Genomic DNA, 17,919 nt, shown 5'->3' with positions numbered 1-17,919 from the left:
ATTCAATAAAAGTAGCATAGGCAGCAAACTGCTGTATCTGTCAATTTACATTTTTAAAAAATATTCTGTGCTACCAAGGTCCACAGTTACATTCTTGTATTTGTTACTGTTTGTCATACAATAACCACTTGTTAGATGTCTACTGTCCTAAGTACTCTTTCTAAGTATAGAGATGAATGAGATGTGATTCCTGCCCTCAAGGAGCTCACAATCTACTGAGAACGAAACATTCACAGAACAGCACACTAATTATGATCTCAATCTGGAATAGAGGTAGTATGGGTCCTACAGAAGTGAAGATACTAACCTCGACTTGTGTGTGCATTCATGCATATGCGGAATGTTTATTGGAAAGGCTTCTCAGAGGCACTCATACTTTAATTGAATTTTGAGGGTTCTCAGTAACACTCAGTAAGGCAAGAGGAGTGCTTTTGTATAACCCAAATCCACTCTCCTACACTGATAACTTAATGCATGAAATAGCATGCTCTGACAATGTTACACTCAACATAAAATATAAAGAACAAGCAAGTGGAAACACTAATAGAACATTATTTACACTACCAATTTCTACTAGTTCTAACCAATAAATATCTCTCAAGCTTGTTTCTCCTTCTCCTATATCACTACTTATGATCTCTCTCAAGGAAAGCATCCTACTTGTATACTGATCATGTTTCCCTCCAGTGCATCCTTGCCATTAACACCTTACAAATGGGAAAATCCTCTCATGGTTCTCCTTTCCTGAAAATGCTGAGGCTTTGTCTATTTCATCTTTATTACAACTTTATTTCTTTTATAAAAAAAATTGTATTTAAATTAAAAACAACCCCATTTTACATACCAATCCCAGTTCCTTCTCCCTCCCATCCTCCCATTCCTCCCACCATCTCCCCATCCACTCCTCAGAGAGGGTGAGGCCTCCCGTGGGGATCAAAGTCTGTCACATCACAACTGTATTTCTTACATCCAATAGTAAGAGTTTATAACTTGGCCATAGTTAACATATTCATACTATTACTAACTTAGTATTTGCCTTTAAAACAACTTAAGACTATTGAGTGTACTTTTACTAATTCCTATGTAATTTAGCATTGAAGAATAATCTAGTTTTTTTATCAGATACATTCAAATACACAACTAATGAAAACTGACATCTTTAGACAAAAAATCACTCTCAAAATTTTGCAGCATTCTTTGCTTGAACTGTCCTTGTCCCAAACAATCTCAGTACTCTGCTATGATGAACTGTTCATATTGAAAAAAACACGCCCCACTCTTACAGAGATACATGTCTTTCACTAACTGATTCCTTTATCTCCATGGCTCCTTTCTACCTCTCTTTGCCTGGCAAATTCATTACCCTTCAAGACCTATCATGTCATCTCCTCACATAAGCCCCGCCATTCTCTCACTGTCTCTGGTTAGCCACTCATTCTTCTACCCTACCCCCGTGCTTTCTAGCAGTTTCTATTCTCCCACACTTTTTTACTCTATTGTATCTCAGAATTGTGGTCACCTAGCTTGCCTAGACCCAGCCAGGGTTCAGACCTTGTATTTTGTTGCATCTTCTACACTCCGTGTGTGCTCAGGTCAGAAGACAACTAATATCCTAACTCCTTTTTTTAAAAGCTGAAATGAAATAAAACCCAAAGAACTGTCCAGATCCAAATGGCTTAGAGATAGGATATATTTTTGTCCAGAATCACATAATACAGAAAAAGATATATGGACTATAATTTTGGCAAACATAGTCAACTATGGTTGTAATAGCAGTTAAGCTAATTTGGAATTGGCAACTACTTTACGGCAGACACACTCTGAAATAGAAATGCAAAATGACTCATTTGGGTTTCTTCCAGGATGATCAATTGTACAGTAATATTGCCTTGCCACAACTGGGAAATCAAGAACAAGAATGCACATCAGGACTAAGAAACTATGGGGAAAAGCACATGGGCTTTCAAGTCAGAAGTCTGTACACTGAAACTCTACCTCAATTATCTCCAATCTATGTGACTTCAGGTATTTGCTTAAAATCTGCATTTTAGTTTCTTCTAGAGAAATAATGGAAATAACAGTACATATGTTATAAGACACTCAATGTAACAAAGTGCTTATGATAAAGCTTGGGATAGTATGTTGGCTCAATAAGTAGGGGTCACATCACAATCATCTAATCAGATGATTACAATGCAGGTAATCTGCTGTAGGAGGACAACAGACCTGTGTCTTAAGAAAATATGTGTATAGCACTTTGCTTTCGAATTGACAAGCACAGGTTGTGGCTAAGAATAGCCACAAACAAAACATCTACAAGACAAAAGCTTCTCCTTATATTTAAATTAATTCACACCTGGAACATACCACACTTCTTTGTGTTCTCCAAGAATTGATCTCAAATCAGGTTCCCCTAGGATGAAAAGGAAAATCACCCAGTCTTAATTTTTTGTCCTTAATTTTATTCACTACAGAGTAAAATTCAAGTTTTGTGTATTCTTCAACCTGTCATGTTACGACAATCCCAAGTACTAGCTCCCAGTATATCCATGCTGATACATCTTACAGAATCAGATGTGCCCCTGCCACACTGCCCTCCCTTTTCTAAGCCTTCTTGTTAATGACCAACCGCTGCATTAGAAAGCATTTTCTTCCTCCTTTGCTCATCTCAAGTTTCCTTTACTCCATTGGAGCCAAAATTAAAGGTGAACTCCTCCACGAAGCCTACTAGAATTGCTCTAAAACAAGGGTAAATTTCAAGGCTTCAGCAAGTTCTGAGTTAGGCTAGAACTTTCACAAATCAGCCTCTCCTTCCTATCTATATGCCCTTCCACTAAGCCCTGAGCACTTTTGCATACATTTGTATATGCAATGATTAATGCAGTGTGTTTCGCAGTCTACTGTGTTCTGTAGACATTTGTGCCCATTAAATGATTATCAACATTGGTGATAACTAGTCTTTGCTGGAGGCTCTTAAAATCCTCCAGATTTTTTTTAATGGGTCCTATTTCCCTTCTATTCTCACCAAAACGCTGAACTGAATCTTAATTATATATTTCTAAAAGGAAGTTTTCTTTCTTCTGTTCCCTATCCCTTCTAGAAATTGAAGAAAACACCCTTTCCACTCCAATGACTAGTTGAAAGGGGACAGTAAGAAAGATGATCTGATTTTTTTTTTTTTTTTAAAAAAAATCATCTTATCACCAGGAAGCAGAAATGGAAATTTGACAGAAAATCAAGCGCTCTGTGTGTGTGTGTGTGTGTGTGTGTGTGTGTGTGAGAGAGAGAGAGAGAGAGAGAGAGAGAGAGAGAGAGAGAGAGAGAGAGAGAGGAGCGAGAGAGAGAAGGAGCGAGAAAGAGAGGGAGGGAGAGAGAGAGAACTACAAATTGAGTGAAAGAGAAAACAGAACATCTAACTCCTGCATAAAGTCGCTTAATGAAGACTCTCTCAGCCCTAAAATCTTACCAAGGAACACATGCGGGATGTGTGGGGAGATGGGCTTGTTGTGATAGGAAATAAAACAAAAGAGTTTTGTGCATGTTGGTATTCTGGATGTTCCGACAACCGATGCCTGATGCCCACCCCGTGACTCCCTTGGACACCCCTACCCCTGAAGTGGCAGAGCTGGGCGGAGTTAGGCGCCGAAGACAGTAGCCCCGGAAGCACCCTCCTCCCAAGTCCCCTCGGTCCCACAGTCCCCAGCCACTGCCATTCGGGCTTTCTGCCTCGCTGACCTCCAGCTCCCCGGCTACCGAAGCTCTACTCCTTAAACAGCAGCGGAAAATCGGACCCGCTCGGAAACTTCTGGACCCGGAGTGCCTTTGCAGCACTACACGCCCCACAACTGTCTTCCCAACTCTGCACCTTCTGCTAGCCGGCCTAGGCCAAGCAATGGGGCACAATGGCTGGACTTTAACCTACAGGGTGGCTACGGAGGCCTTTCCCATTGGCTACTGGTCACCCGGGAAGCACATGGCCTCATGGGAAATGTAGTTTGAAGTAACTGGAGCCTGTTTTTCCTTGGAACTATCCAATATTGGCATTGGTGGAAGGACTCAAAGGATGCGAGTGGATTGTGGGAGTTGAAGTCAAGATAGTACTTCTAGATACCCATAATTCTTCTAACACCAAGCTTCCGATAATCCCTTGAGTTCAGATACAGGAGAGTATTCTGGGTATTGTAGTTTAGTGTGCACAACCCCTTAGACTAGCTTATGGTACAAAGTGTTTGCTGAGGCAAACTAATGTTCTGGAGTCTTTTGAATGCTTTAAAAATACTTATGTTTTGAGAAAAGCATGTTTACATTGTTTACATTGTGCTACGGTTTGACATTCTCACTGAAGTCTGAGTATGGGTGATTTTTTTTTTTTTTTTACTTTGTTTTTCAGGCAAAAAGCTGTTATCTAGCATAAAACTGGCCTTGAGTTAAGTATCCTACTACTTAAGCCTCTTGAGACACAGAATTAAACAAATGTGCTATTAAGAATGTGTGTGTGTGTGTGTGTGTGTGTGTGTGTGTAATTTCTATACTCCTATGCTAAAATTTTTACAGAAAATGTCTAAAAGCATAGATTAATTCCAATACACCTATGGTAGGTGACCTCAATAACCAACTTTCAGCAATAGACAGATCATCTAGATGGAAAAAACTAAACAGAGAAACTCTAAGTCATAACTGGATGTTGACTCATAGAATAATGCAAATAGATCCATATCTATCACCATTCACAAAACACAAATCCAAAATGGATCAAAGACCTCAATATAAAACCAACCACAATTGAACTTCATAGAAGAGAAAATTGGAAGTAGTCTTGAACGTGTTGGCACAGGAGACTACTTCCTGAACATAACAACAGTAGCACAGACTCTAAGAGCAACAACCAACATATGGGACCTCCTGAAACTGAGAAGCTTCTGTATGACAAAGGATATGATCAGTAAAACAAAAGGGCAGCATACAGAATGGGAAAAGATCTCCACCAACCCCACTTTTGACAGAGGGCCGACCTCAAAATGTACAAAGAACTCAAGACACTAGACACCAAAATACCAAATAATACAATTAAAAGTGGGGTACAGATCTAAAAGGAGAACTCTTAGCGGAGGAATCTCAAATGGCCAAAAGACTCCTAAGGAAATTATCAGCTTCCTTAGTCATCAGAAAAATGCAAATCAAAACAACTCTGAGATACCACCTTCTACCTGTCAGAATGGCCAAGATGAAAAAGTAATGACAGCTTATGTTGGAGGGGATGTGGAGAAAGGAGAACACTCCTCCATTGATGGTGGATGTGCAAACTTTTACCACCACTGTGGAAATCAGGATGGCAGTTTCTCAGAAAATTGGGAATCAATCTACCTGAAGACACAGCAACACCACTAATTGGGCATATGCCCAAAGGACACATGCTCACAGAACAAGGACATTTGCTCAACTATGTTCATAAGCCGCATTATTCATGATAGCCTGAACCTGGAATCAACCTAGATGCCCCTCGACCGAAGAATGGATAAGGCAAATGTGGTATATTTACACAATAAAGTACTCCTCAGTGCTCAGTGATCAGATAAAAACAAACAAACAAAAAAAATGACATCTTGAAATTTGCAAGCAAATGAATGAAACTAGAAAAGGCCACCCTGAGTGAGCTAACCCAGACCCACAAAGACAAATATAATATAAACTCACTCATAAGTGGATATTAGACATAAAGCAAAGGACAGCTAGCCTACAGGCCACAACCCCTTAGAACCTAGGTAACAAAGAGGACCCTAAGAGAGACTTATATGGATTCACTTAGGAAGGGAAAAAAGAAAGATCTCTTGAGTAAACTGGGATTAGGGGCATTCTGGGGGGTGGGGTGGGAGAGGGAGGGTGAAAGGGAAGAGAGGAGGAAGGAAAGGAATTGGGGGAAATGTATAGCTTAGTAAAAGCAAATGGAAAAAAAAAGAAAAACTGGCAAGAAACAAGCTAAGCTAAGGCAGGGCATTCATAGTAAGAACAAGACTCCATATGTGTGTATTTATTTGGGAGCTGGGTAGTAGGCCCCCCCCACAAAAGATAAGTGACAAGAGTAAAAAACCAACAACACAAGAGAGAAAGGTTTTGGGGTTTTGTCTTTTTTTTTTTCTTTTTTCTTATTGTTCAAAATACAGTCCATTATGACAGGCGAAGTCAAGCTCCTGATCATATCACATTAACAATCAGAAAGCAGAGATGAATGAAAGCATGCATAGCGCTCAGTCCCTTTTCTCCACCTAGGGAATAGTACCACCCATGGTGGACAGCTCTTCCCATTTCAACTAACATAATTAGGATCATCCATCACAGGCATGTGTAGGACTTCATTATGTCAGGTTGATAATTCTAACCATCACAGTCCTCTAGAATTAAATCTGGAGATAGTGGTTCCACTTGGACCTTGTCTATAGTTTTGTTTACTAAGTGCTACAGGTCATCTTATCTATTTAAACTTTCACCAGAATTTTGGAGTTGACAAGAGTCAAGGTAAGGTGCACATGGAGACTTTAAGAGCTAAAGGAGTCAGCAGGCTTTTGTTTGTTGTTATGTTTTGTTTCCTTATTCTTCACAGTGATGTTTCATATCAGTCTATGGATAAAGCTGAAATAATAATTTAAAACTCATAGGATACATCTTGAATTCAAGTTGAGAAACTGCTATAGAGGGTTTAGGAATCAGCCTTCTGACTTGGTTAGAGTTCCAAGTGTTCATACCCTATTGTCAGTTAGAACTTAGGCTCTCGTCAGTGTAGCAGGAATGTAGGTATCAGTATTAGAGTTCAGCCTGTGCTGACAGTTGTCATGACTGCTTTTATCACCAATTTGAGGATAGGTTTGCAGCCAGATGGACTGCTCAATCTTTAGCTAGTGCTAGATATCCTGTGGCCATGAATATGGTGAATTTTATGTATGGCCTTACAACTCTATGAAGAATATTAGTAGTCAGTCTTGGCCATTCTAATAATGTGAAGCATGTTTTTTGAATTAGACTACTGGTGTTAGGAATCATTCTCTAGCCATCATTGGAGCTTGATTTTTAGGTCTCCAATTGTTAGCAGGGTGCATAGGCGTCATCTCAGGTCAGTGCTGTGGATGTGGCCAGTGACAGAGCTCAGCCCTTGACTGTGGTGAATTTAGTCTTTGTTCATTTAGTCTTTGTTCATGTACAGAATTTAATCTGTTGGTAAGTTTCAGGCCCAGAATATGAGATGTGTTTTTGTGTTTTTGCCGGGTTTGTCCTTAATTCATGTTTAAAGTTTTGGTTCAGTCCCATTCAAGTTCTAGCAAGCAGTATTATGCTTCTATTTCTCCTATATCTATGGTCAAGGTTAAAGCCATGGTTTATTGGAATTGAGAACTACTCTGGAACTAACATTTAGCCAAAAATAGGACTCATTCTATCTTAAAGAGACAAGATTGCCCAGGTTAGAGATTAAGATTATAAATTCAGTATTAGATAAGAGTTACATATTCAGACTATGATCAAAATTTGGGATCCATTATATGAGAAGTTTGAGGCTTTAAAGTTTAGGAGTTAATCAGTAGCCAGTGATAGGGCTCAGTCTACCCCAAGGAGATTATTCCATGGTCACATTTCCTAGCTCCTCCTAGCTAGGTTTGAATTTTGTTTTTGAATAAGGTTAACTCTCAGTCTGTGGATGAGATTATTCAAGTTCCTGTGAGTCAGAATATAATCTAAGATTTTATAGAAGATTGGGTTACACTTCGTGGCCATAAGCACAGCAATCTTAGGCCAAGATTAGAGTTTGGTTTCTGTGTATGTTTTCTTCTCTGTCTGAGTCCAAGTTTAGTAGTCATTCCCTTGCCAAGGTTGGAGTTATGTTCTGGTTAGTGCTAAGTCTGTGGAAATTGTAGCTGCTTTAGTTTCCAAGATCAGATCTCAGGTTGTGACTGATTTGAAAAGTCAGTGTGTACTCAGGGGTAAAGCTCTCAGTACTATGTTGAGCCCTTGGCTTGTGTGTGGGGATGTCGAATGCTGATTATATTCCAGAGTTAGGTCAGTCTGTAGCTTTAAGTTAGTCATTTAGCCTGGGGGCAATTTTAGGGGCTATGACTGATACATAGTTAGATTACAGTAGTGGGTGAAGATTAGAGATGTTGCCTGGACAAGCTATGGTTATTTATGTTTGGGTCACACTTTGGTGGTTTATATGTGAATAAGTCTAGAAACTCAATTTTCCCAGGGTTAAGAATTTTGAGTGTGGCCTAAAAAAGACTTAGTTTATGGCTAGAATTAAGGTCTCTATCTTTGGACAGGTTGAGAGATTTGTTCAAAATTAAGTGAAATCCCTAAGTTCAGAGTTAGGAGTCTACATCTAGAACCCAAGCAAAGATCTTGGATTCTGTGCTATATTAGTTGCATTTCAGTGAGGTTGTCATGGGAATATTTTAAGACGCAGATTTCTACAAGTTACATAGTAGGATGATTCCTACTTCTTCTCTTCCTCCCTCCCTTCCTTTTTTCTCTTTTCTTTCAGAGTCTCATTCTGTATTTCAGGCTGCTCTGAATGATGCAATATAGCCACAGCTGGCCTGGAATTAGCAACCCACCTACCTTAGCTTCCCAAGTGTTGGTACTACAGTCATGTGCCAACATGCCCTACTTAGAGGCCAATTTATGAATTTATGTATTTCTTGGATGTCTCAGATGATAAAGTAGTAGTAAGACACACAGAATGTTGAAGGAGAAATCAAAGAACTGATGTACAGAACTCTCTACACATTGTCTAGATAGGAGTACTGTAATTTGGAAACAGAATTGTAATGGATGGAAAGTTGTGCTTGTTAAATGCTCTTCCCATGATCTTTGTGCCAGTAGTGGACTTTCTTGAGACTCCTTTCTTCTTTCCGGTGTCTCTCCATGCTACATTGATCTACACCATATCACAGTGGAAATAAATGAGGTTGGTACTCTTGCTGTTACTATTCATCAGGTTGTATGTTTTGGCTATTATGAAACACCATGACAAAAAGCAGCTTGGTGAAAACAGATTTATTTGGTATAAGTTTCCATATCATTGCTTGTCATCAAAGGAAGTCAGGACAGGAACTCAAATAAGGCAAGAACCTGGAGGCAAAAGATGATAAAGAAACCATGGGGAGTGCTACTTACTGGCTTGCTCTACCTACGTTCTTATAGAACCCAGGACCACCTACCCAGGGATGTCCCATTTACCCTAGGCTGAGCTGTTGTTGTTTTACTCTTTTTACTCATTGGGGGGGGGTCTGTCACCCAGCTCCCAAATAATAATACAGAAAATTATTCTTTCTTATAAATGCCCGACCTTAGCATGACTTATTTTTAGACAGGTTTTCTTTCCTTTTTCTTTTCTGTCTTTCTTTTCTTTTTGGAGGGGAAGAGATTAAATATTGAAAGACCAGAGAAACAGAGCATCCAGTTACTAGTTCTTACCTCTACCAAATCCTCAGACCAAACGGGTAATCTTGTCTCTAGGAATCCTGGCTGAATGTGCCAAGCTCTTCTCTCCTCCAGCCTTATATTTACCTCTCTGCCCAGCCATATTACTCTTGTGTCCACCTCCCTAGTGGTGTGATTAAAGTCTATCCAGCTTTATACCTTTTGTCTAAGAGCTTTTACCTTTGTCTACTTCTGTATTTATCTTTTCTTTCCTTTTTATACCATGTCTGGGTGGGCTGCTGGGTGGCTGGGCCCTGGCATCCTTCTCCTCTCCTCCTTTTCTTGTTCCTCCCTGTTCCCGTCTCCTCCTTCTATTTATTCTCCCTACCTGCCATCCCCACCTATCCCTTTCTTGGCTGTTCAGGTCCTTATTAGACCAATCATGTGTTTTACACAAGCAAAGTAATACAACTTCACAGAGTTAAACAAATGCAACAGAAAAGAATGCCACAGGTGAGCAGTGGTGGCACATGACTTTAATTCCAGCACTGGGGAGGCAAAGGCAGATGGATCTCTGTGAGTTCGAGGTCAGCCTGATCTACAAATTGACTTCCAGGATAGACTCCAAAGCTACACAGGGAAACCCTGTCTCAAAAACACGAACAACAACAAAAAAGAAAGAAAGAACAAACATATGTTTGCATCATTAAACAAATGCGCCACAGCGAAAACAAATGTAATACATCTTCAACTAGTATTCTACAACATTGACCCCCTATCAATCACTAATTAAGAAAATGCCTTACAACCCAATATTATGGAGGCATTTTTCCAGTTGCTGCTCCCTTTCTCAGATAATTTCAGCTTGTGTCATGTAGACATAAGCAGCACAAATGATTGTTTCTTTTCTTGTTTGCTTGTTCTCCCTTTTGTGAGATGGGCTTTCATGTGGCAGCCAGGCTAACCTTGCAATGATAATCCTCTGTCTCAGCCTCCGAAGTACCGGGGTTGTGTGTGCAGAACCCTGCTCTGCTAGCTCCTATTTTCACTCACATTCGCCCATTGTACCTTCTCAACATTTACTTGAGTGGCAGCATCTCTATCGTACAGATAAGAAAACCTGTTAATCTGACTAAGAAGCTTGAAAGGGTTGATACAGAACCAGATTGAAAATCCAGTGCTATTTAGGCTCTGTTTTGTATGATGGTATTTTGTTTGCATTGTGTATGTGAGATTTATATCTTACTTTGACTTTATCATGTCTCACTTTATTTTTACCACTTTGAAAAAGTGGCTTGTGTTATTATGCCCTTTATACAATTGGGGAAACATGCTCAGGGAGATAATTTTCTTAAAGTGTTTTATTGTTTCTTTGGACATTTCACACCATGCACCCAGTCACACTCATTTCCCTGCCCCCTTCCACGTCTGCCCCATACCTTTGTTGTAAGGAGAAAGTGCGAGGGGAAACTTGATGGATTCCATGGCAGGCAATGGTGACTGAGGTTGGGGGCACACATGCCAGGCAGAGAGAGCTTAGTGAGAAGTTTTATTAGAAAGGGAAAGGGGTGGAGGGAAGAGCTAAGAGGTAAAGAGACACAGAGACACAGAGACAGGGAGAGGACAGAAAAGAAGAGAACAGGGAGACCTGAAAAGTCCTGTCACAGGGGAACAGTGGGGGGGGGGGTCAACAGGAAGCAGAGCATTAGTGGGTGGTTTTTTTTTTCTTTTAAAGGGGTCCTTTGCACCTGCATGCAGACTAGTAGTCATGGCTGACCAGAGTGCTAGCTGAGTGCATTCTGCCAGGTAACATGGACAAAACCAGTCTGAATCCTTACCTTTGTGACCGCTCCCTAAAAAGGCAAATTGAAATAAAAATAACCCAAGACCAATTTGTGTTGCCTATGTACTCACTGGAACATGGTTAAATTCTCCGTGGCCCGCCCCTTAAAAAGAACCGACTCCTTCCCATCTCTCATTCCTACCAGCAGCCATCTATTTAGAGAGCTAACTTCAGCATCTCCATCACAGTTTTGGAAAGTTATTTTCAATGGACTCCTGTTTAGGCTGTTACTTGGAGGCGGGGGAGGGGGGGTGTAGGGTCTGCCCCTCTTTCTCAACTGCGCATCTGCAGTCATTGGTATCTCTGAAAAAGCAATTTCCTTGCTTTTCATAGTCAGTGGTAGCACCAATCATGGGCTTCCACATGTGTTGTGGCTAGAGCAAAGACCATGAATACAGCCCCTTGCTGCAGTAGGACTACAGACCCAGACGAGGCCCTCAAAGGAAGCTGGGACCGTGGACACCAACCACTCACATCAATATGTCCCTTGAGGGCAGCACGGTCTATGAACATGGCTTCAGGCAATAGGACAGACCATGGACATCTGCAAAGAATTGGCATTGTAATCTTCATGGTGGTTTGTGGAGTTGGGCAGGACATCAGTGCAGTGGGAATTTGACTATGTGGAGAGGAGGACAATTGGATGGACCAGCTGAAGCACATAGCATGTTGATAGACACAGGCAGGAAGCAAGAGATGTGCAGGGTGTAGCAGTCAGACTGTATTAGCACTCATGGACAGTTGAGAACAGTATTGACATAGATCACAAGGATAATGCAATTGTAGTGTTGCATCCCACACTCACCACAGAATTGTGCCTTGATACCTTGATACATTACATGCTCTGAGTGCATATTAATAAATAATGAAGTATCTAGGAATAGGGAACTCTTATTGCTCAGGGGGCAGGTGCATGAACCCATAATTGCAGTTTCAGACTATAATCTCAGGTTTGATGTGGATTTAATAATTCTGGAAAGCTAAAAATGGAAAGACAGAGAGCAGAACTGAGGGTAGGTTTGGAAGTACTCAACCTGCTTCAAGGCGGCATGCTGTCCTTAATCTTCCACCACTCTGCTCACAATATGGACTGCAGCTGGTAGTAGGGATTAGGGGACAGTACACTATTATGGTTTAATAAGGATCAGTAGAAACAAATAGGCTGAATAGATGTTTATTCAGGGAGAAATAACTTACAACATAGACAGATGAACACCAGCAGGTTCCTGGCCCCAAGGATGACTCAGGATGCTCTTCTGTCTGCTTCCCACCAGCAAGAGAGCACTCCCGGACTCCTCCTCAGACCTAGTTCCCCAGGTCACTTACGCCCCTGTCTCCACCCCCAATGGGTGTGGTCAATGCCACAGATGTGGACAAAGTGAACATCTCACTACAGTACACCTATTTTTCTGGAAGGGTGTTGAATTTTAGGTCTACTACACAACATGCTAGTTGGCTAGAAGCCACAGTTCTAGTCCTTGAAAAACGTAGTCTGTGAAAGAAACACACATGCTAACTCCACATCTGTGAGCATGTTCCCTCTTCTGTCTGGATTGAAATCATTTTCTTTTCTGTAAAATGTGTGGTGTTTCTCATTGCCCTGAAATAACAACCATTATGTCATAGTGCATGACACAGAGTGATGGAGTGAGGCAACAAACACTATAGCTAGCTTGTGAAGCTCCAGAAAGGAACAGTAAGTAGCCGGAGCTACAAGCAAGAAGGGAGGGGGAGCTAGGATAGAGCAATGGTTCTCAACCTGTGGGTCATGACCCCTTGAGGTTCCATATCAGATATTTACATTATGATTCATAACTAGCAAAATGGAAATTATGAGGTAGCAACATAATAATTTTATGGTTGGGAGGAGGGTCACTAGAACACAAGGAACTGTATTAAAGGTCACAGCATTAGGAAGGGTGAGAACTACTGTCTAGACCATCAACATGAGGAACTGTATTAAAGGTCCCAGCATTAGGAAGGGTGAGGACCACTGTCTAGATCAACATGAGGAACTGTATAAAGGTCCCAGCATTAGGAAGGGTGAGAACCACTGTCTAGACCATCAACATGAGAAACTGTATTAAAGGTCCCAGCATTAGGAAGGGTGAGAACCACTGTCTAGACCATCAACATGAGGAACTGTATTAAAGGTCCCAGCATTAGGAAGGGTGAGAACCAGTGTCTAGACCATCAACATGAGAAACTGTATTAAACGTCCCAGCATTAGGAAGGCTGAGAACCACTGTCTAGACCATCAACACGAGGAACTGTATTAAAGGTCCCAGCATTAGGAAGGGTGAGAACCACTGTCTAGACCATCAACATGAGGAACTGTATTAAAGGTCCCAGCATTAGGAAGGGTGAGAACCTCTGGGATAGGGGATAAGGGGATTTCTTGTTGTTGCTAAAACTCTCCCATTCTGACACATGTCTTGAGGCAGCCTCTTAGCATGAGTTGTCTCTTGCTGACACCCCTCTGCTCATTCAGTGCTCTCTGGTTTGCTGCTAATCCATTTCTTTTGTTTTATTTTCCCTTTTTTATTTAGATTAGAATCAAGCTTGTTTTACAAGTCAATCCCAGTTCCCTCTCCCTCCCCTTCTCCCCTGCCCCACAACACCCCTCAATCTCCTTTCTGCTCTCCAGGAGGGTTGAAGCCTTCCATGGGGAATCTTCAAAGTCATATCATTTTGAGCATAGCCCAGGCCCTCCACCCCCCCACCCCCCCGTGTGTGTCTAGGCTAAGGAGTGTCCCTCTATGTGGAATGGGCTCCCAAAATCCATTCATATACTAGGGATAAATACTGCTCCACTACCAGAGGCCCCATAGATTTCCCAGGCCTGGTAACCTACACCACTTTCAGGGGATCTGGGTTGGTCTTATACTGGTTTCCCAGCTATCAGTCTTGGGTCCATGAACATGTTCAGGTCAGCAGTTTTTGTGGGTTTCTCCAGCCTGATCTTGACCCCTTTGCTCATCACTCCTCCCTCTCTGCAACTCTATTCCAAGAGGTCAGCTGTGTTTAGCTGTGGGTGTCTGCTTCTGCTTTCAATAGCTACAGGATGAAGGCTCTAGGATGACGTATAAAGTAGGGGTCATTCTTGTAGATTTCTGGACATTTCTCTAATGCCAGATTTTGCTTTAAACTTATAATGGCTACCTGTAATATGGTTTATCTTTTCTTGCTCTCCTCTATTCTTTCCCTGACTCAATCTTCATGCTCCTTCATGCCCTCCTCTCCCCTCCTTTTCTCTACTTTTTCACTTAACTCCCTCTCCCCTCCCCACATGCCCCCAATTTGCTCAGGAAGTCTTGTCCCTTTCCCCTTCTCCAGGGGACCATGTGTGTCTCTCATAGGGTTCTCCTTGTTTCCTAGTTTCTCTGGCATATGGAGTGTAGGCTGGTAAACCTTTGTTCTACATCTAGAATCCATATATGAGTGAGTACATACCCTGTTTGTCTTTTTGTGACTGGGTTACCTCACTCAGGATGGTTTCTTCTAGTTCCATCAATTTGCCTGCAAATTTCAAGATTCCATTGTTCCCCCCCCACACACTGAGCAGTACTCTATTGTGTAAATGTTCCACATTTTTTTTCATCCATTCTTCTGTTGAGGGGCATCTAGGTTGCTTCCAGGATCTGGCTACTCCAAATAATGCTGCTCTGAACGTAGTTAAACAGATGTCTTTGTTGTATGAATGCACGTCTTTTGGGTTTATGCTTAAGAGTGGGATTACTAGATGCTGAGGTAGACTAATTTCTTGAGGAACCACCATACTGATCTCCAAATGACTGTACGAGTTTGCACTCCCACCAGCAGTGGAGGAGTGTTCCCCTTTCTCCACATCCTCTCCAGCATAAACTGTCTTTTGTGTTTCTAATTTTAGCCATTCTGAGGGGTGTAAGATGGTGTCTCAGAGTTGTTTTGATTTGCATTTCCCTGATGGCTAAGGATTTGAGCACTTTCTTAAGGTCTTTCAGCCATTTTAGATTCCTCTGTTGAGAATTCTCTATTTAGTTCTGTACTCCGATTTTTAATTGGATTATTTGGTGTTTTGGTGACTAGCTCCTTGAGTTCTTTGCATATTTTGGAAATCAGCCCTCTGTCAGATGTGGGGTTGGTGAAGATCTTTGCCCATTCGGTGGGCTGCTGCTTTGTCTTGTTGACTGTGTCCTAATAATTTATTAACATAAATAACTTGGAGTGTGTTGTCTCCCATCATGAGATGTTTAAAGAAGAATTCAGTAATACCTGGGAGATTAAAGGCAGTCAAGGCCCAGAAAGGAATAGCTTCCTAAAACATTGTCTGGAGGGCCTCGGGATAACAAAAGTCTCCTAATGACAAGAGGACTGTAGCATTACTGTTAGCGAATGAAGGACAGCGTTTGCTACAGGCCAGGCACTGTTACAAGTGCCTTACAAGCAATTCTGTTTTTCTTTATAACAATCTTACATGACTGGAACTATGATGGGTTCAATTGTGCAGCTGTGGGAATGGAAATGTGTGAAACATGGTCTGTATAACCTTTTCTCTCCGGGTTCTCTCTCTACCTGGGGGAGTTTCTAAAGGTGAATCCCATATGTGGATAGTATTCAATAATTTAAAAAAAGCTTCTTGTGTATCAGATAAAACACCCCTTCTAGTATTTTGAGGACTCCAGAGTCAGGCACCCTACAAACCTATCTAGTCAGGGCCACTGACCGTCCTTCTCAAGGAGTCTTCCCCACTTCCTATCCTCCCCCCCAGCTCCCTCAGCAGACTGCAGTGACTTAGGGAATAAGGGCAGATGGTTAGATGTGCAGGTAGACTAGTGGGATCCTGTGGCAAGTAGTTTAAGAGGAATTTAAGGGGAATTTAGGCAGCCTTGAAAGCATACGGGAGAGGGGTGCTTGCTTTAAAAGAAAGGCCTCTTTGGACCCAAGAGCGTGAAAAGGAAGCAACATAAATTAATAGTCCTGGCAGGGCAGAAACCTGATTTATGGGCTAAGATGGTCCATGTAATTCAGGGCGGACCTTAAACAAAAGTCCTAAAATATCGTCATGGAAGAAAGTACTATTTACTACTTCAGGAAGCCGACCTCTGCATTTCTTTTATTATTATTATTACTTTTTCTTATTTTGCATATGGATCCCAGTTCCCTCTTCCTCCCTCTTGACCTCTGAATTTCTGAGCTTCTGAAAAGTTTCTCGGGGAGCTGATGGGCCTCTGACATTCTCTGGCGCCACCTGGTGGACAGAAGAGACAGTGTCATGATACAGACAAATGGGCAGTTAAGGTTGGAGAAGGTGGGATATGAATTTGGCCCAGGGTGGGTGAGCAGTGTGTGTCAGGCACTGAGAGGGAGTTATTTATTGTTAGGACTAGCTAAGGGCCCCAAAAGGCAGGCGTATAAAGAAAATGACCGAAGGAATGTGGAATATATCTGGTCTACAGGCTTGTCTGTAATAGCATCCAATGATTCGTATTTACTTCTTACACCATGCCGATATTGTGCTAAGAACTTTATATGCATTTCTTCCAAGTTGAGTCTAACAACCGTTTATCACACACTCTCCATTTTTTCAAATATATAAACTGAGACTCGGAACGTTTAAATGACTTTTGGAACTATTTAGTTGCAGGGCGTTCAAGCTTTTAATTACTATGCTATAGATTGTAGCTGCTGTCCATCACACTTGTGATGACATGATGAAATTGGAAATCCCAAGAAGGTGCCTTGAGTACATTGAGTGTGAGTCAAGGAGGATATGGTGCCAGTGGGGGCAAGGGGAGGGCGAAGTGTCACACATACCACTGACTTGGACATCTCTACCTTTAAACATAAGACCAAAGGAAAAGGTGATCTAGTGTAGAGTCGCCTAGTTCTTTAGCCAGATGGTACATTTTAATCACCTACTCTAATCACACAGGGCTGGTGTGACATAGGATATGGACATCCCATAGCACAGACCCAGCCTGTTAGTGTAATGGTATCTTATCAAACTACATAGCACAATCTCTCAAGCCTTTAGGTGGCAAAGCACACTGGGATTCATTGTAGAACACAGTGCTCCATAGGAAACCGAAGAGCAACTGGAGAAGTAGGACAGAGCTTGGGTGAAGGGAGCGGGGACCGGCAATCAGTCAAGATTGAGTACCTGATGTGTTCCAGCTGGATATTAAGTTGAAAGCGGAAGGGCAGAGTCTTACAGGATTGTCTAGCTTTGGAAGCAAGCTGTGTAAGTAGTGCCATTTTTAGAGGATGAATGGGTTAGGCATCTGTTCCCTTTAGTCACAAAGCTGATCAGGAGAGGGGCTCTCTGTGTCCACAAAAGCCTGCACTTTTCCTTCAAATAATGAAAGGTGGGGTTTTTATTATTATGGAGAAGGTTCAGTTAAAGGAGAAATGACGATAATATGATGGAGTTTTTTCCTCATTATCAAGTTGTAATTCTCATTCACACCGAGTCAACCTTATATCATGCGTCCCTTTCATCCATTCCCTCCCGCAAAACTGGATTATTTTAAGCAAATCCCTTACTTAATTCAAAAATAATTTTTAAAAAATACAGAATGTTAACACAATGTTATTCGCCGGATCTACAAAATTAATTTCAATAATTTTGTTTTCCTACATATACAGCTTCTATTAAAACTTCCCTCTTATCTCATATAATTCCTCTTTTC

General features: G+C 41.5%; 1 protein-coding gene across 2 annotated transcripts in view; it reads right to left on the bottom strand.

The window, feature by feature from the left end:
* The window catches only part of Enox2 (ecto-NOX disulfide-thiol exchanger 2), a 261,719-nt gene extending 257,892 nt beyond the window's left edge, over positions 1-3,827 (bottom strand). The window contains exon 1 of one of the 2 annotated variants that reach the window (XM_051178965.1): positions 3,736-3,827. The gene's annotated coding sequence lies outside the window, so the exon portion shown is untranslated. Of the gene's footprint in view, positions 1-2,356; positions 2,410-3,735 lie in introns of those variants that run through there. The other variant, XM_051178966.1, reaches the window with a different exon arrangement.
* Between the last annotated feature and the right edge of the window lie 14,092 nt (positions 3,828-17,919).

This window comes from Phodopus roborovskii, unplaced genomic scaffold, assembly GCF_943737965.1.
Source record: "Phodopus roborovskii unplaced genomic scaffold, PHOROB, whole genome shotgun sequence".
Lineage (NCBI taxonomy): Eukaryota > Metazoa > Chordata > Mammalia > Rodentia > Cricetidae > Phodopus > Phodopus roborovskii.
The sequence above is the reverse complement of the archived record's forward strand: the minus strand, read 5'-3'. Positions and strand labels throughout refer to the sequence as shown.